The sequence below is a fragment of the Petaurus breviceps genome, unplaced genomic scaffold (genome assembly GCF_028583685.1).
Source record: "Petaurus breviceps papuanus isolate PSGF00001 unplaced genomic scaffold, PetGlider_PUasm1.0 90895, whole genome shotgun sequence".
Taxonomy (NCBI): Eukaryota; Metazoa; Chordata; class Mammalia; order Diprotodontia; family Petauridae; genus Petaurus; species Petaurus breviceps.
In genome coordinates, this window is record NW_027187372.1 from 14,281,831 (window position 1) to 14,302,757 (window position 20,927).

Here is a 20,927-nt window from a genome sequence, read left to right on the forward strand (position 1 = left end):
AGCAGCCCTCAATCATTTTATGTCTGAATCAAATCTAAGTAGCATGTATCCAAACCAACAGTCAGGCAGCCCTGGTTCAACTCAACAGCAAGACAGCTAGGGCCTATACCAGAGTAGAAGACAAGGCCATACACTGACTTTAGAAGGTGGGAATACTCTTAGCTACTGCTTTTGAGAAAAACAAGGCCTGTCTAACCAACTAGAAGTACAGGAGCAGAGTTTGATCCAAGCAGAAAGACCCTAATCCAAAAATTGAGGCTTAAGAAATAAGTGGGAATACAAAAAAGTCAAGCACATTAAACTAAGAGATATACAAGGATTAAAACCATAAGAAAGTGTTAACTCTATGAGTTTGTATAGAATCTCAAGAAAATATTATCCTGACCACAAGGTCAATTCAAAAACTTCAGAAAAAAATGAATTGAGAATTATGAAGTGAAAGAATCAGAGAAGAAAGAATTGCAAAGATAATTAATATTTTAGAACAGATGGTAGCAAATCTTTCTCAAGAAGTAAACACCTTGAAAATTATAATGGTCCAAACAAAAAATTACAATTCAATGAGAAAATAAAATAGAATCTATTTTTCAGATGCAGAGTGTACTTAAGTACCATACCATGTACTCCTGTAACAAGATCAAGGAATAAAGAGCACTGTTTTCATTCTGGCTTTTTAGCTGATTCCTTAGATGAACAAACAAGCTAAGAAATTTCTACATACTCCATTTTTTTTTAACATCTGTAATCTGGATACATGACTTCTATGTCCTTCTGGTCATTGTTTCAAGAAGAAATGTGTTACAGAACTTAATATTAAGTTTATATCAATAGTGGGATGAGAAACAGCTAAAATATTTTTATCATTCAATTTGCTACCATCTGACCATCCAGTTCCATAAGTGGTGGGAAACAAGAAATACCAGGCCTATTTCTTTCAGGGCCATTTAAGAACCAATGTGCCAAAATATATTGACCCTATTCAATTCCATTTTATATATTGAGAAATAGTTTGATCTGAACCAACTAGTGAGCAGAAATAAATTATTTGTCAACGAAATTATAGTCTACTTACAGATTGTTTTATGCCTGAAGGAGATAATATGCAAAATTATCGAGAATAGCTAGAAACAGTTTCTTTCCTTTGAAATTTATTTATTTAATTTCAGTTTATAAATTCAGTTCCATAATCCCTTGAGTTCCACATTTTCTCCGCCTCCCCCATGGCTGCATGCAATCCGCTATAGGTTCTACAAATACCTTCCCATTTAACATTAGTCAGGTTGTAAAGAATTATAACCAATGGAGTGACCAATGAGAAAGAAGGAATGAAACAAAAAAATACACAAAAGAGAAGAGAGCAAGTAGTTTGCTTCAATCATCATTCAGACTCTGCAGTTCTTTTCTCGGGGTGTGGATATACCTTTCCATTTTGTATTTTTTGGAGTTATCTTATAACCTTGTACTGCTAAGAGGAACCCAGTCTATCAAAGTTAGTCGTCACAGATAAAATATGTCTGTAATGTTGTACAAAGTTCTCCTGCTTCAGCTTTCCTCACTTAGCATAAGTTTATATAAGTCTCTCCAGGTTATTATGAAGTCCATCTGCTCCTCATTTCTTATAGCACAATAGTAGTCTTGTAATGACATTCATATACCACAACTTCTAATTGATGAGCATACCTTGATTTCCAATTCTTTTTTTTCAAATGCTTTATTAAATTCTGATTTGCATCATTCATTTCTGCAAGATTTTGAGTTACAAATTTTCTCCCCGTTTTTCCCCTACTCACCACCCCAAAAAATAGCAGTCACACAGGATATCACCTCCTCCAATCTGCTCTCTCCCATATATTCTCCCATACCCCTTTCAACTTTTTCAGTGGATCTCAATGCCCCAGCGCCTGTATATCTTATTTCCCAATTACATATAAAATAATATTAATAATAGTATGTATGTATGTGTGTGTATATGTATGTATGTATATATATATATATATATATATATATATGCTTAAACATTTGATTTTAAAACTGTGAATTCCAGATTCAATCCTTTCATCCCTTGTCACCCACCCTTACTGGGAAGATAAACATTTCAGTATAGGTTGTACATGTGTGGCTAATGCAAAACAATAACAAAGTAGATATATTTTAAAAGACTGATTATATTTCCCTCCCTCCTATCCCACCTCCCACTTGTTCTGTTCTCTACTTTGATTCTGTACCTTTTCAAAAGTGTGTGCTTCCAACTTCCCTCCCCCCCCCAGCCTGCCCTCCCTTCCATCATTCCCCTTCTCATCCCCTTCCCTTCTATTCTCCCAGAGGGTGATATACACTATTTAGTGTATTCAATGGGAATATGGTTGACCCATTCCCTTTTGCCTTCCTATTCTTCCCCTCAGTTGTGATCATTTTTCCCTTGCCTCTTCTATATGAGATAGTTTACCCCATTCTCTCTCTCCCCATCTCCTCTCATTATATTCCCCTCTCACCTCTTAATTTCACCTTTTAAGTATCATCCCTTCCTGTTAAATTGGTCCTGTGCCCTCTATCTATGAATACCTGTAAACATATACCAATAAACCCTCATATATATATATATATATGTATATATATATACATATGCATATATATATATATTTCTATTCCATTCAACTACTGAGAAAAGTTTCATAAGTTACAATTATTGTTTTTCAATGTAGGAATGTTAATAATTCAACTTTGATAAGTTCCTTATGATTTCTTTTCCCTGTTTACCTTCTCATGCTTCTCTTGCTTCTTGTATCTGAATGTTAAATTTTCTTTCAACTCTGGTTTTTTCAACAAGAATGCTTGAAAGTTCTCTATTCCACTGAATGACCATATTTTCCCCTGAAACATGATACTCAGTTTTGCTGGGTAGGTGATTCTTGGTTTTAATCCTAGCTCCTTTGCCCTCCGGAATATCATATTCCAAGTCCTTCAATCCCTCAGTGTAGAAGTTGCCAGATCCTGGGTTATCCTGATTGTGTTTTCACAATATTCAAATTCTTTCTTCCTGGCTGCTTGTAACATTCTCTCCTTAATCTGGAAATTCCAGAACCTGGCTATAATATTCCTAGGAGTTTTATTTTTGGTATCTTTTTCAGCAGGTGATTGGTGGATTCTTTCAACCTCTATTTTGCCCTCTGGTTCTAAAACATCAGGGCAGCTTTCTTTGAGAACTTCCTGGAGGATGATTTCTAGGTTCTTACTTTGATCATGGCTTTCAGGTAGTCCAATAATTTTTAGATTATCTTTCCTGGATCTATTTTCCAGGTCAGTGGTTTTTCCCATGAGATATTTCACATTGCCTTCTATTCTTTCATTTCTTTGGCTCTGTTTAACAGCATCTTGATTTCTCATAAAGTCATTAGCTTCAATTTGCTCCAATCTAATTCTGAAGGAATGATTCTCCTCAGTGAGCTTTTGAGATTCTTTTTCCATCTAGCAAATTCAGCTTTTTACGGCATTCTTCTCCTCATTGCCTTTTTGAGCCTCTTTTGCCATTTGAGTTAGTCTATTTTTTAAGGTGTTATTTTCCCCAGTCAGGCTGTTGAATCTCAGTTTGTAATTTTCTTGCATTGTTCTCATTTCTCTTCCCAGTTTTTTCCTCCACTTCTCTTATCTGCTTCTTAAGGTCCTCTATGGCCTGTAACCAGCTTGTATTTTCCTTTGAAGCTTTTGGTGCAGGAGTTCTGACTTCACTGTCTTCTTCCTATTCCATGCTTTGTTCCTTTTTGTTCCCCAAATAGGGGTCTAATGTTGGAATCTTCTGTCTGCTTTGTTTCCTTTGCCTGCTCATGTTGCCCCTCAGTCACTTGACCCCTGGGCTTTTTGCCACAATAGGACACTGCCACCAGACAGGGAAGCTTTTGTTCCAAACGCTCGGGTTTTCTCAGCTGCCAGAGGTATTAAATGGGTGCCCTCTCTGAGGCCTCCACATGCTCTGGCAAGCTAGACACACACCCCAGGACCTCCACCCTAGACTGTAATGCAGATCCAAGCAGGTTAAAGCAAGAGCGATTATCCCTCAGACTGGTGCTTGGTCCGCCTACACTCTGCAGGCCAGGAGCTGAAGCTGCCAGGTGGCACTGGCTGGCTGTGCTGGTGTCTCAGTGGCTTGTTGCCCCGAGGGCAAAAGTCACACACTCCCACTTACTGGGTCTCAAAGTCCAGACTGCACTGACCTCTCACTTTGTCCTTCACATCTATGTGTTGATAAATCTGGAAACGGCCCCAGCTGCTGCTGATCTGGAGTCCCTCTGGGTGGTGGCTGGTGAGGCCTGCCCTGGGGCTAAAACCTTAGGGTAGAGCTGGGCTTGGCTCCCAGAGCACTGTGCTGGCTGATTCCTGCCAGCCTGCTGGGCTGTCCTCAGTGGGAGGTTAGCTTCTCTGTGTCATTTTGTGTGTTCTGCAGCTCCAAAGTTTGTTTAGAGTCCCCTTTTTACATAGATTGGGGAAGGTGGAAACCAGAGCCACTCAAAGGTCGTGCTTCTACTCTGCCATCTTGACTCCACCCCCTGATTTCCAATTCTTTGCCACCACAAAAAGAGCTGCTATAAATAATTTTGTACATATGGGTCTTCTTCCCACTTGAATAATCTCTTTGGGATACAACCCTAGAAGTGGTATTGCTGTATACACATTTTTATAGCCCTTTAGACATAGTTCCAAATTGCTCTCCAGAATGGTTGGATCAGTTCACAACTCCACCAACAATGCATTAGTGTTCCAATTTTTCCATATCCTCTCTAGCATTTAACGTTTTCCTGTTTGTCAGGTTAGCCAATCTGATTGGTGAGATGTGGTACCTCAGAGTTGTTTTGATTTGCATTTCTCTAATCAATAATGATTTTGAGCATTTTTTCATATGCTTATAGATATCTTTAATTTCTTCCTCCTTAGAACTGCCTGTTCATATCTTTTGACAATTTATCAAATGGGGAATAACTTGTATCCTTATAAATTTGACTCAGTTCTCTGTATATTTTAGAAATGAAGCCTTTATCAAAGACATTGGTTGTAACAATTCTTTCCCCATTTTCCACTTCCCTCCTAATCTTGGTTACACTGGCTTTATTTGTAGAAATAGTTAATTTCTTCCTCTATACACCTGGAACCAACAACATACAAAAAATCATGTGAATCCCTTAGAAGAAAGGTATGATAAAAATTTAAGGTTTTATTTGTTTTCCTTCATTTCTTTTATTAAGTTACCAGTTAATTTAAAATTTTACGCCTTAAAAAATTAATATGTTCCTCTATGAACTCATGCATTCTTCAGTAAAAATCATATCCTAATGGAAGATATTGGTAAAGGTTACCTCTCTGAATCATTCTATCAAACCTAATATGATTCTTTTATTTATCCATATTAGACTTTGAAATATTCCCAGGGATTTGTTTCTTGAGTACAATTCCCAAGGAATAAGTTAGTTTTATTAATCTATTTTCCCTGTCTTCTGCCTTGTATTTCTGTCTGTCTCTCCTTATTCTTCTCCTTGCTACTTGTTTTGTTCATTGCTTTAGAGAAGGCACATTGTTTAGTAACAATTATGATGGCTTTGAGAAGAGAAAGATCTCAGTTTGAAAACTGCTTCTGACATTTACTACGTAAGCATTCTGTAAATCCTTTAACCCCTTTGACTTTGAGGTTCCTCCTCTGTGAAATTGAGAAAATAACTACTTTATAGAGATGCTAGAATCTAATGAGATAATTTCTGTACATTCTTAGTAAACTTCAAAGTCTTATTTATATTTGAACAATTATTATTATTCTGTTATCAGTTTTATAGCATGTTTATATTAAAGCATTTTCATTTAAATTGCCTTACTTAAAGGCAGACAGATAGGTAGTGAAGTGGATATAGCATAGAGCCTGGAGACAGGAAGACCTGAGTTCAAATAAGACTTTAGACACTTACTAGCTGTGTGATCCTGGGTAAATCACTTAACCCTATTTGGCCCAGTTTCAGCATCTGTAAAATACGCTGGAGAAGTAAATAGCAAAACACACCAGTATTTTTGCCAAAAAAAACCCAAATGAGGTCATGAAGAATCAGATATGATTGAAACAAGAACGGTGACACTTAGACAGAGTTAGGTGGTGAAATGGAATGGAGTGCTGATCTCACAATCAGGAAGAACTTAGTTCAAATCCTATTTCAGATTCTCCCTGACTGTATGATTGTCAGCTAGTCAATTAATCTCTCTTACTCTCAGTTTTACCTCCTGTTAAATGGGGATAATGATTACCTTACAGGGTAATTATGATGATCAAAAGATGCATGTTTAAAAAAATTCATTTTGTAAACCTTAAAAACACTATGTAAATGCTAGCTATTATTACCTAAAGCCTTATCTTATTATATTGAAGAAAATGTTATATAACATTTTTTCTACATTTTTTTATTTTCTTAAAGGAAATTTTTATGATCTTTTTAAAGGATGTGGATGAATACCAGACTATCCTGTATTATCTAATGTCATGGTGTTTGGATTCTAGGCGAAAAGGACCCTGATAACCCCTACTGTCATTAACACTCTTCTAAAATGTTCTGTTCATGTTAGGAATAACATTTCTTAGCAGAATGGAGTTGAATGATTCTTTTACCTTTTTGTGAAGCTAAATACCTCTTGATGGCTTCTCCTTTCTGAAGAAGACAATTTCAAGCATAATATTTAATGACAAGTCATTTAATAAGAGAAAAACTTCCATTAAGTGCCCCAAGTTGAAGATATTTGAGACAGTACTTGCAGCCCAGTACTATTTTGGGGACTTAAGTAATTAATTTCAAGGACTTGACTTCAGAACAAGAGAGCTGACTTTTAAAAGTTCATGGCATTCCTGTCACTCTCTAAATAAATAGGAGATGGTTGAAATTTCAAGGGCATCTAGTTAACAGGCGTTGACAAGACTGACTTTGATTGCCTGCCTCATAAAAAGACTAAGCATGTAAAATTGTGGGTGCCATGACTCTGGGACTTTGTGACTATATTATAGACTGTGAAAAACCAACCAGGGATTGGGCAGATATATATATTTGGATAGCAAAATATGTATATAATACTGTGTATTAATCTGTACACTTTAGATAGCTGTGGATATAACTGCAAATATAACTGAGGTTTCTTAAGAGAGAAGGAAAAGAAATTCCGAGCTACCTGAATTTCCTTTCATGTAGTTTCTCTTTCAAAAATTCTGAGTTACATTTTTAGGTTCTTTCAAGCTACACATATACATATGTCAATATATTCATGGGATAAATATATAGGTGTATATATATATATATGTCTATGTGTGAACATGTAGGCATGCTGTTGTGTAGATACCTATGGCTGTATATGTGCATGTTGCGTGTACACATATGTATATTTATGGGCATGTGTATTTGTGTCATGTATGTATATATATGCACAGTATATCCATATGTGACCTGAAAGAGGCTAGAAATGTAATTCAAAGTTTTCAAAGTTAGAAATGAAAGAAATTTCAAAAAGCTGAGAATTCCTGTCCCTTCTCTTTCAAGAGGTCTTCAAACCTCTACTTCAACCCTACTTGGTTATTTCTATAGCTACCTAATGTACCTGATTAATACAGAGCATAAGTACTTACCATAAATGTTCAAGATATGTACTGAATATGACACTAAGGCCTGGTTGGTCTTTTATATTGTCTACTATTTAAAAAAATAATCTTTGTGCCAAAACTGGAGATTTTTGAGGTAGAACTCACAATACACAAATAAAATCAAATTCAAGGACAAAGATGATTAAAAGGACTTAATTGTGTCTTTGTATACAGAGAAAGAATGTGTGTTTATATATGAACACACAAGTCTACATATAAAATATATGATGTTTATATTCATATGTATATGTGCCTATATGTATATTTGTATCTGCATTATGAATATGTGAATGTACATTCACATGTGATTGTATATGTCTATTACTGTCCCCATTATCTACATTGCTCTGCTCATCAGCTCATCATTGACAGAATAGTATGACCATAGACAATTCATTTCACAGTCCTGGCTCCCCACTGTGTACTTAAGAAAGGGACTCAGGTCAGAAATGCTAAATTCCAGCAATGCATACAGATAAGCATTCTGGTAAACAGGCCTCAAGGGCATTCTCCCCTGAAATTTAAACCTCAGTACACATTGTAATCAAGTTCAGCCATTTCAGTGACGAATTCTGTAAGTAGATAGTAGAAAGATTTCCAAATATAAAGGAAAACAAAACAAACAACCCAAAACTACAAGAACAACAAACCTGACATGTGGGCCAATCTTTTGTATTGACTCTTAGGAGTAGCATGATGGCACAGTGAAAAGAGTAGTAGGTCTAGAGGCAGGATGCTCTGTGTTCAAAACTAACCTTAGACACTCACTAACTCTGAACCATGGACAAGTCACTTAACCTCTGCCTGCCTACCTGAAAATCCAGGTAACAGTTAAATGAATCCAGTCAAGAGCTGGGAGCATGGAAAAGGAGCCATGGAGTTTGGAATTCAGTATCCAGTTAAGATGAAAGGACCTTTATTTGAGTACTCAGGATTGACTGATGATATGGTATCTTGATTGTAACCTAGGAGTGGATGGCCTTTGTATTTTCCACTACCCCTTAAGGATGGTTAACTTAAGAATGATTATTCCTTAAGGATGATTAACTTAAGGATGATTGGAAGCCAGCCTCTATTTAAGCATGAAAGGAGACTTCACTTGGGTACTTTATACTGACTGAATGATATGTTTTGTTTAAGACTATGTAGCCACCTTAGTAATAAATTGTTGTATTGGGGCAGCCAGGTAGGACAGTGAGTAAGAGCACTGGCTCCAGGATCAGAACGACCTGGAGATGGAATCCCAGGCTCAGACAACTCAGCACCACACCCAGAAATAACTGGCCGTGTAACCTTGAGCAAGTTACTTAACCCCGATTGCTTTAAAAAAAAAAATAAATTGTTGTATTATATTGTTGTGAATGTTTTGCTTTAGTTTATTGCTGAATAAAAAGAGAGTTCACTATACTATGCAATCAGAACCTTAAAGTTATTCACAGTAGCGGTCCTTAGGAAAGCTGCACATGATTGGCTTTATAGTAGAATACACATAGGTATCTGCTTCATCAAATGTTGATTTTTGTTTGTTTTGGAATTTCTATATAGACACGTTTGTAACAACATGTATATTTTTGGTGGCAATATTAATATGTGCAAATATATGTCTTTGTACATATACACATACACGCACATACATGTGTATGTATGTATGCATACATATACCACATATGTATGCGTAAATTTCCCCTATTGATTTCTTTTCTTATGCTCTAGGTTTTAACTCACTTTTCTTCCTCTTTAGATCTTTGAAAATTTTAGGCCTCTTTCCATTATATTCTCCTATTGGTCATTTTCTGATTCCTTTCATGGTGTATCACCTGGTGGCCAGACCTAAAAATTGTCTCTGCATCCACCAACACTGAAGAAGTCATTTTTGTCCAGTCTCATTCACTGCCCCAGTTAAGGTTTTGGGAAACATAATTAGCCCTGAATGTCAGTCCACTTTCCTTCTGGCCTGATACAGCACCACGACACATCACAGGACCTTCTCTTTAGTTCCTTGAGGCTGCTGCTGCATGCCCTACTATTATCAGAGTAGACTCCATCTCCTAATTTCTGCTCTTCTGCAAGTAAGTGGGCAAAGTTGCAGTATGCTGCTGGCTGCCATGTAATGGCGGGATGAAGTAGCAGAATAACCTGGTATTAACTGCAGCAGCAGCAAGGAAATTGATGAGTGGAGCATAGAGTACCATCTGGTGGGAGAATGTCCTGGATTTGGAGGTTGGGGGTGGGGTAGGGAAGAAGGTATGGAGCTGATGGAAGAGGATTAATAAAGATGCTAAGAGAGCATTTGAGTCATTAATTACTTTCCTCTGCTATTCACAGTATTATTAACCTTATTAGGTATTACTTTTTTTTATGACTCACCATTTCCTTTATTTGTACAAAATAGTCAATAATCATACCCTGGCTGGGAAAAAGGGTGGTTTTAGCTTTAAACAAGTCCTTCTGTCCCGAAGGCTTGGGACTAGAAGCTTTACCCCAGCATCTTTGGGTTTGTACTCAGCAGGCTTAGCAGCCTTAGAATCAGACTTGGATGCCTTGGCATTGGACTTGGAGACCTTGGGGTCAGACTTGGCAGGCTTAGCATCAGATCTGGTGTCAGTGGACTTTGTAGCAATGGGGTCAGTGGACTTGGCAGCCTTGGGTTCAGTGGACTTGGTAGACTTGGGGTCAGTGGACTTTGTAGCCATGGGGTCAGTGGGCTTGGTAGACTTGGGGTCAGTGGTTCTGGCAACCTTAGAGTCAGGCTTCATGATCGTGGAGCCTGAACCTTGATGCCGATCCTAGGAGCTGGACGCTTGGCAGCCATCTTGTGAGCAGCACACCAGGCGCTGGCCTTGGGGATCTTGGGCCTGAGGAAGTTGGCTTTGTAGGCCTTGGTGCTCGGGGCCTTGATGGCCTTTGCTCAGGCCTTGATGGCTTTGGTGTTGTTGGTCCTTTTTTGTTGTGTTTCTTGGCAAAGCGCGTGTTTCTCAGAAACTTGGGGTCAACCCCTTTCAGAGACTCATATCTCTGTGACCTTGGTTTCTTGATGCCATTTCTGTGCCATTTTCATGATTGGTTGTGGATGGTTTGGTTCTTAGACTTACCCATCTTTACACTGCAGCCTACTCTAACAGGGACTCCACCTACTGGAAGAGGCAAAGGGAGAGAGCATATTATTCTTGACCTTATTATTGGTCAAGTCAAGTCAATAAGCACTGAGTACCTATGTACTGGAAGTGAGGCAAGTGCTAAAAATATGAAGAAAGACAAAACACAGTACTTGACTTCAAGAAACTTACAGGATATTTAACATCAGGAGACACTTATAATCTCTTTACCTCTTATTCCTAATTCCATTTTAGAGAATTTTCAAGATTATATGAGGACTGAAAACAATGTCTAGTCTGCTACCTTGTCTGGTCATAAAAGGGTTGGTGGAAGGGATTTTATTGTTATTCTTCAGTCATTTCAGTCATGTCTGATTCTTCATGACCCTTAGAGTTTTGTTTTGTTTCTGCAAAGAAATTAGAGTGTGTTTGCCAGTTCATTCTCTAGAGCATTTTACAGATTAGAAAACTAAAACAAAAGAGGTTAAGTGACTTGTCTAGTATCTCACAAGTAGTAAATGTCTGAGGCTTAATTTGAACTCAGGAAGATGAATCTTCCTGACTATTTCTGAGAGCCTATGAGTTGTAAGTTATTTTTATACATCATGTCTTTGAGATGAATGTGTTTGACTGGTATGGAGAGCATGTATTTTTTAACATTGTTGAATTTTGTTTCTTTTCTTCCACACTGTCCTCTATTTCAAAATATTTTTATTCCCAATTAGATGTTCTCTTGCATATTCAGAGAGTTGTATCACTATGGATTCAAGATTGTTTGTTTATTTTTCTATTATGCTAATTATTTCTGATGGATGAAACATATATTTTTCCATTTGATCACTTTTAACTCCAAGCCCTTCACAGTTTCTGTTTCTGGGAAGACAAAGCTTAACAGAGCCACAACAATATTTATACACATTAAGCTTAGCAGAGTTACAACAATATTCACACACATTGCCGACACTATCATCTCAATTCCCTTTCTGACAAAGTAACATGAACCAACAGACAAAGCTTCTGTCTGAGAAATCAAACACAAATCAATCAGCAGTAAAGTCTCAGGACTTCTGTAAACAGAAGTAAGAGTCCTCTTTCAGAACTTTGGTCCAAAAACAATAGACAAGGCTTTTGTCTGACAGACCAACAGAGTGCTATGAAGTGCCGAAATCATGCATTCTTGCTCTCAGTTCTGCTTGGGCCCAGCTCATGCTTGAGCTTTTATTTGCTCTGCTCCTTCCTGTTTCACCCTTCCTATTGCAACCTTCCTTTTCCCCTCTTTTGTTAACTTCCTCCCACCTCAGGCTCCATGTGATGTTGTTAGGCCTATTAAGGGCAGGGAAGATCTCCAAATCCCATTGGTCCTATTAAGGGCAACATAAAGTACACTGTTTTGAACAAAGACTTGATGTAATGACAGGCAGAGCTCAAAGGCACTTGAATAGGTGAAACAAGGAGCTTAAGAAATACTTTGCTCACTATTACAATAACTGAAACACAGATCAAATTACTACTTTGCTTGTCATCATGTCCACAGAGAGCATAGACTCACAATGAAATGATTCTGAATGGTTTAAAAGAGAATTAAGAATCTTGAAAGAAGTTAGCAAGAGGAACCCCTGTAATGTGTTTCTGACAAGTTTTTTGATCTCCTTACTGTCTGTGGGCTAGGAGATCTGGAAGCAGCTGCTATAGCTGCTGATTCATTCATTCCCAAGGCCTGCTCCTATTTTGCTAGCGACTGGTTTGTGCTATTATGTGCTGCACTGGACTATGTTTCACTATCACCCCAATGCAATAGATATTTCCTGTCAATTTTTTTTTGTTTCTTTTATTTGTTTGCTTTTTGGAGAGCAGTTGGGGTTAAGTGACTTGTTCAAGGTCACATGGCTAGTAAGTGTTAAGTGTCTGAGGACAGATTGGAACTCAGGTCATGCTGACTCCAGGGCCAGTACCTGTCAAATTTTTAAGTTGTCTTGGGCTAGAAAATTGTTTCACTCCATCCTTTTCTAGGTTCTGCCACTTCAGGATTTATTTTAGGGCATTATTTAAAGGTCTTTGGAAGTATTTGGGGAGAGCTAAGGTGAGTCCTCTGCTATCTTGGTTCCACCTCTCAATTTTTTACTATTTTTAAACAAATGGTTAATATTTGCAGCCCTTCCTCTTTTTGCCTCCTTAAAATCACTTTGAAAATGTTTAAAATTTTCAAATCAGCAGAGATATGTGTGTGTATAAAATTTGTCTTTCTCAACATGAGTGATATCCTTTTAAATTGATCAGAATTTTTCCATGATGAATTCACTTTTTTAAAATGCTTACTTTTCAAAAATTCCTTTGGCTTCTGAATTTGTTTGTATTTTTACTTTGGTGTTAAAATGGTAAACAATCTGGTTTCCTTGATTTGCTCAAGAATGATCTAAATAAGCTTTTCATTTTCAGTTATATTTTCTACTTACTCCTCAGGCAAACTGATTAAATCCTGTCATCATGGTGAGCATTTTCACTGAGGGGAATAGAGCATTCTTACTGTTTTGAACCTAATTTTGAAAGTTCTTTTAAAAAATTTCTTCTCTTTTCAATTAGTTGGTTACAGGCATATTTTTGTTGATCAGAAATGTGCCACTTCTTTTTTCTGCTTTTTTCTCCAGAAACCCAAAACATATTTCTGATAAATCCCAAGTGAAACCTGGGAATTTTCTATTATCTCCTCAAAGAAAGCTACAGGGCAAGAAAAGTAACCTTTCAAAATCTCTAGGTCTTTCTAGGTTTTCCAATTTAAATAGCTTTAGTTTTTGCAAACTTGTATATTCTAACCTATTCTTTTTTCCTTCAGAAACATTTAGTTTCTTAATTTAGTTTGATATTTAGAATCTGTGCTTTGGGGCTTGAATCTGTTTTGATTTTGATCTTTTGCTTCCTACCAGTAATGGGCTAGATTTTTTCTCACCTTTATTTTTGATTTTCTAGTTCCTGTCTTGAGTTTCATTTATTCAACAAGATGTCTGTTTATATCTTATACTACAGGGAAGTATAACATTATCTATTATATTAGCTATGGTTTTGAAGTAATGTTTTTAAAGCAAAGATCCAAGAGATTATATACTTCCCAAATAAAATTGATCATGCTTAAAGAAGTCCCCTAGAAAACTTTATTTTTTATAAAGTACTAGCATTTGCGCTTCCCTTCTTCATTAACTTGCTTTAGAACTTACAATACAATTCTTTTGAAAATCATATTGGTAGTGTTAATTCCCCACCAAGCCCCCTCCCAACTCATCTTCTTGATTTACCATATATTCTACAATTACTGGACCTGGTGTATGCAGGAGACCCTGATCGTGTCAAGGCTGAAGTCCCCTCCCTCCCACATCTGACATTATTTGTTGTTTATAACTGAACTCCTTTTTGAGGGTCAAACCTGCTACAATATGGGTACCAGTCAGTCTGCATCAAGAGAAACTTTGTACAGCTAGGAGCCTTCTAGATAAACAGACCACCCTATCTTCATGGTCTAGCAGTTGCCAAGAGGAAAGAATACTGCTTTTGCCATTGCTTTTCTCCTCCCCTTTGGAAGGGGATTAGTGCCTTTCCACTTGCCAAGGCTTCCCCTTTTCCCTCTAATTAAAACACTCAAGGATCTCCTGCAGAGTTGAACTCTTTGAACCTACTTAGAAGCTCCATATTTATATTCATTTATCTTGTTGCGATATATGTCTCATGGACGTTTGATCATGATGATTTATGGTTAAAATAGCAAATTTTGTCCTTTAGGTGACTTTAGTTTGCCCAAAGAATTACAAGTTTATTCCATTTCAGTGTAGTACTTTGAAAGAGCACTTACTCTGGCATCAAAGATCCTGGCTTCAAATCTGATGATTACTACCTATATTACCATGAGCAAGTCACTTAATCTCCTTTGACCTCATTTTCTTCTGAGGATTTTTGTCAAAATGGCCTCTGGTGTGTCTTTCATGATCTTGATTCATTTCCACATACAACCACTGGAGATACAATTATTAAAAACAAAAGAACACCTGCCTTCAAAGAATTTGCATTTTCCTGGGGTTTTGACAACATAACATGTACAAAGTTAAAAATAATACAAGGTATAATTACCCTCTTTCAGGAGAAGGGTCAGATTCAACTTCTCATGCAAATGGGAAGAATCGTCTGGACCCTCACAAGCTTGTGGGATTTTGACTTTTTCCTCTTCTCCTCAGACAAAGAAGTATCCCATGGTTTTGAGACTTGCAGGATCTCAGAGAGAGAGGGAAAGAAGAGGTTTGTTTTTTATTTTTTTTCTCGTCTTCAATAGGCAGCAGAGTAAAAGATAAGCAACAGACTAATTTCCCTTCTGGGAAATAAGGAAGCAAGCAACAAAGTAAAAGATATATTTTGGAGCACTGATAAAAGGATAGGGGTTCTGAGGAATGTATGGGAATGTATAGTGATTTCTTTCTGTTTCTCCAACTTTTGTTAGCTGAAATAGGTGCCTTTTCCTAAAATCCTTCATTCACTCATTGTTCTCTCTCTTTTTCTCTTTACAGGGAAGGAGGGAGAGAAAGGGAGAAAGAGAGAGAGAGAGAGAGAGAGAGAGAGAGAGAGAGAGAGAGAGAGAGAGAGAGAGAGAGAGAGATAGAGAGAGAGAGAGAGAGAGAGAGAGAGAGAGAGAGAGAGAGAGAGAGAGAGAGAGAGAGAGAAAGAGAGAGAGAGAGAGAGAGAGAGAAAGAGAGAGAGATCTACCTTTATACATTTATATCTATCTATCTCTATTTCTCTCTCTCTCTATCTATCTATCTATCTATCTATCTATCTATCTATCTATCTATCTATCTATCTATCTATCACCTAGTTTTACTCTCCACAAACATCTGTGGTCAATCCAAATGCATGTATTTTTTTAGTCAGTCAACAAGCTTTGATTCAGCACTTACTATGTGCTGGACACTGTGTTAAATCCTATAGGTACAAAAAATGTTCTGAATAGTCCTTGCCCTCAAGGGGGCTAGCGTTCTAATGGGGGAAACATCACACAGATATATACAATGTTTATAGGAGGTAATCTCAGAGGGAAGCCACTAGCTCTCAGTTGGTGTAGGGAGGGCCAGGGCATAATATTCTTCAGAAAGTGAAATGTAAGCAGAATATTAAAGGAAACAAGGGTTATTACTAAGTACAGAGTTCCTGATCTGAGCATGTGAGAAAAGAATATTGATGGAGAATTTTCTAACTGGCTATGGGTTAGAAACCCCAACTATCAGTCCATTATTAGGGGATATTCTCTGACTGGTGGCCTATATTATAAACACTCATCCAATGTTAATACTAGTTATAGGCTGCAAAAAAAATAATCTGGGGACATTATAAAGTCAAGCCTGAGCAGCTTTCTAGAGGACTGCTGATGTGAATAGCTCTAAAGTACTGATCACATACTATTTAGTCAGCAGTAAATTAAAGCAAAACAGTCACAAAAACCAAAGTACAGTATTCACAATGATGTAACATAACAACTTATCACTAAAGTGGCCACATAGTTTTAAACAAAAGATATCATTCAGTAAAACCTTATCCCAATTATCCTTAAAGAGCAATCCTCCTTAAGGGACACAAAGTACAATTATCTAAATTTTCCCACCCCTAGATTAAATTGTCTTAATCTCTCAGTCCTTTCAGGTCTTGATTGGAGATTAGTTGCCAATCATCCTTAACTCAATCATCCTTAAGGAGTACAGGATACAGAACACAAAGTTCTCCCATCCCTAGATCACTGTAAATCATGATCTTGTCCGTCAGCACCAAGTACCTGCAGGGAGGTCTCTTCATCTTGGCTGGAGGCTGGCTCCCAAATTCCATGGTTCTGATTCAATGGATCTAGCTCCCTGGATTGACAGGCAGGCAACTCTCAGCTCCTTGTCCAGTTCCTCATCCAGTTCCCATTGCATGTTGAAGATCACTGTGTGCAGTCCACCTCAAGCCCTCTGCTGTTTCTGTTTCTGGGAAGACAAAGCTTAACAGAGTCAAAACGACATTCAGTCACATTGCCAGCACCATCATCAATTAACTATTTGCCTTTGAAATCAACAAAAACCCCAAAACAAGGTCTGATAACTCAACATAAACCCACAAACAAGGTCTGAGAACCCAACACAAAATTGCATTATAGTCCCAGGACCTCTTAAACCCTCCTCTACGACTTCTGTAAACAGACAAGAAGAAAATCTTCTTTCAGGACTTCCAGTAAGGTCCAAGGGCTTCTGCACAAAGTATCACAAACACAACAGAACAGACAAACAAAGTGCCTGGCCTCCACAACTGTTACCCATCTCAATTCTGCTCTGTCCCAGCTGTGCTCTTCCTTATATATGGTGGTTCTCCTTCCTGTTCTGCCCTTCCTGTTTCATTATCAAGTTCCCCCCACCTTCAAATCACAAGGGGCTCAAACAAGGTGCTAAATACTTAAATAGCTGAAACAAGGCACTTGCCATTACAGACATCCACTTATGTAGCCAAAATTACCTGACTTTTACTGTTGTTGTTGTACCTAGTGGTAAAGGGACAAAGGAGAAATCCAGACAGTCCTAATGGAAATTTAGAGGAGAGAAACAGAATTACCTGCTAGGGATTGGGACAGGGGTAGGAGTGGGAGTAGATTAAGGAAGACCAGTTATTTGCATCCTCATTTATATAATAATTTAACCAAGTTAGTTGATAAAGTTTGGGATATAAAAGGATGTACAATTATAAAATATTGGGACTGGACAGGAGCCAAGGTGCTAAAGTAAAGGGAACATTCTATCCAAACTGTCCCAACATTCCTCTCTAATAGAAATATAACTAAGGGGTGAAGGAGGGGAGAGAAGATCAAGGACTGATCTTTAGAGGGGAGGGTCAGGGAATAAGTTTAAAGGGGATGCATAAGAGTCTTTAGATCTAGGGGAATGGAATGATAAGGGGGGAGTTTTACAGAAGAGGGCGATGGACTAGGTCAGAGGGGTATACAAAAAGGAGTTGAGGTAGTTTAAGTGATAGGAATGCACGGTAAAGTAGCAGAGTTAGGAAAGATAGGAAAAAAGATATGCACAAACATAAAAACAAGTTTAGGAGAAAGTATATGTTCATATGAATATGTATGTGTATTTATGTATATCTGTATGTATATATAAATACCTATATAAAAATATATCCATACTAAATTATATCCTTGGAGTGGCAGGTGGGGGGAGGAAAGGATAAGAAAGAACAAAGTAAAAATTGTACAGCAGAAAACAAAAGAAAACCTACAAGAAAGCAAAGATGGACAGCTTTCAAGAAAACATACAGTATTTAATATATAGGCTTTCTTGAAGTGATTTTATTGCTATATATTCTGAATATCTTCTTCTGTGTTCTGCTATGTATATGACCTACTTTTTCCTCTCTCTCTCTCTCTCTCTCTCTCTCTCTCTCTCTATATATATATATATATATATATATATATATATATATATATATATATTTAAGTTTATGTTTCTTTTTATTATGTATTTGTTTTAGTATTTGTCTAAAATTAATAAAATAAAATAAAATACTTAGTTCCAGAATACAGTTTGAGTTAGAAAGGAGTTCTTGTGGTTGGTTGCAAGGGAGAAAGGTTCTAGGTTACCATTCTAGGTTGCCATTCCAGGGAGGAGTAAAGTTGTGGTAATGAGAGAGAAGGGGCACTACCTGGGTAGGACCAGAGCACAGACCAAGGTATCAGTGACCATATCCCTTTCCAGATCATACCACCATGGAAGCATCAAAAAAGTTATAGTCCTCTAGTATTAGCTCTGAAAATGGCAACAAGAAGAAACTTTAAGCTTGGGACAGTGACACTCCCCAGAGCCAGAGATGACTGGAGCCCAATGTTAACATAAGTTCAAAGTCAAGAAATAGCCTGGAAAAATGAATAGCAACAACAAAAATAACCTGACCATAAAGAGCTATGATAATGACAGCAAATCTCAAGACACAAACTTAGAAGACAGTGGCATATAATATCTACAGAAAACTCCTCAAAGGAAAATACAAATTGCATATTAACCCTAGAAGAATTCCTAGAAGAGCAAAATAAAGAAATTTTTAAGAAAACAAAAAAAAATCTTAAAAATCAAGTAAGAGTGGTAGAGGAAAACTCGGGGAAAAAACAAAAGCAATGAAAGAAAATTATGAAAAGGGAATTAACAAATTTGGAAAAGAGACATAAAATTCCAGAAAATGACTCCTTTTTATGTTCATTTTTATTCACATTTCAATTTTTAAACATTTATTCTTTTAAAATATTTTAACTCTCTTTTAAAATTTTGAATTCCAAATTCTCTCCCTCTCTCAGTCCCCTCCCTTAACTCATGAAGAAGGCAAGCAATGTGATAAAAATCATACATGTGAAGTCATGCAGAACATATTTCCATAATAGCCAAGTTGCCAAAATAAAAGAAAAAGGAAGTAATATATACATACATACATACATATACACACACACACACACACACACACACACTTAAATTAGTACTCAGCATTTATCAGTTCTATCTCTGGAGGTAGATAATATTTTTCAGCATGGGTCCTCTAGAATTGTCTTGGATCACTGTCTTGACCAGAGTAGTTAAATCTTTCACAATCAATCATCTTTACAATGTTTCTATTACTTTGTGCAACTTTCTCCTATTTCTGCTCAATTCACTTTGTATCAGTTCATATAGGTCTTCCCTGTTTTTTTTTCTGAAGCCATTCTGCTGATCATTTTTTACAGCACAATAGTATTTCATCAAAATTATATATCACAACTTATTCAGCCAATCCCACTTGATGAGTATCCCCTCAATTTCCAATTCTGTCCCAACATACACAAGCTGTTAGAAATATTTTTATACACATAGGTCCTTTTCTTTTTATTTTTTTTAATTGATCTCTTTGGGGTATAGAACTTGTAGTGATACTGTTGGGTAAAAGAGTATTGGACAGTTGCATAGTACTTTGGGAGTAGTTCCAAGTTGTTCTCCACAATGGTTGGACAAATTAACAACTCCAGCAACAGTGTATTTTTCCATATCCCCTCCAACATTTCTCCTTTTGCTTTTCCATCATGTTGGCCAATCTGTTATGTGTAAGGTGGTATCTCTGAGTTATTTTATTTTGCATTTCTCTAATAGATACATATTTGGAACCTTTTTTATGTACCTAATGATACTTTGATTTCTTCTGAAATTACCAGTTCATATCCTTTGAGATTTGCAATCGGAGAATGGCTCTTATTTTTATAAATTTGGTTCAGTTCCATGTATATATTTGAAAAATGAGATATTTATTTAAAAAAAACTTCCTACAAAAAATTTCCCCCAGTTTTCTTCTTTCCATTTAATTTTTACTTCAATGGATTTGTTTGTGCAATTTTTTTAAAATTTCCTACAATTAAAATTATCCATTTTATTTCCCATGATCTTCTTTATTTCTTGTTTGGTCAGAAATTCTTCTTTGATCCATAGATATAATAGGCAAAATTCCCCATGCTTTCATAATTGTTTATGGTATCACCCTTTATGTCTCAATTGTGTACCCATTTTGACCTTATCTTGGTATATGGTATGGAATATCGAATAATACCTAGGTTCTGCCACACTGCTTTCCAGTTTTCCCAGAACATTTTTCAAATACTGAGTTCTTGCCCTCAAAGTTTGGATCTTTATGTATATCAAACACTAGATTACTATGGTGATTTATGTATGTATCATCAACCTAATCCATCCCACCAATCCATCATTCTATTTCTGAAACAGTGCCATTACATATCTTTAAAAGTTTTGAAATATATTATCATCAGATTTCCTTATTTCATCCTACCCCCTATTTTTGTTTTCCTGTCATTTAAGGGTGAAATGGATCTAGTTAGCACTATAAAATGGTTTTTAATTTTTTAAAATTATATCTGTTGCTTTTATATCAAATATATTTCCCTGTGTATCCCTTTGCCCTCCTCACAGAACATCTTCTCTTTAAAAAGGAAAAACTATATTTACAAAATTAAAACTTAAAAAGTATTACTTTACATTGTTTCACACTCAGATTCTCCCATTCCTCTGGAAAACCAAAAAGAGGTTTCTTCACATAACACATAGTAGTAGTAGTAGTAGTAGTAGTAGTAGTAGTAGTAGTAGTAGTAGTAGTAG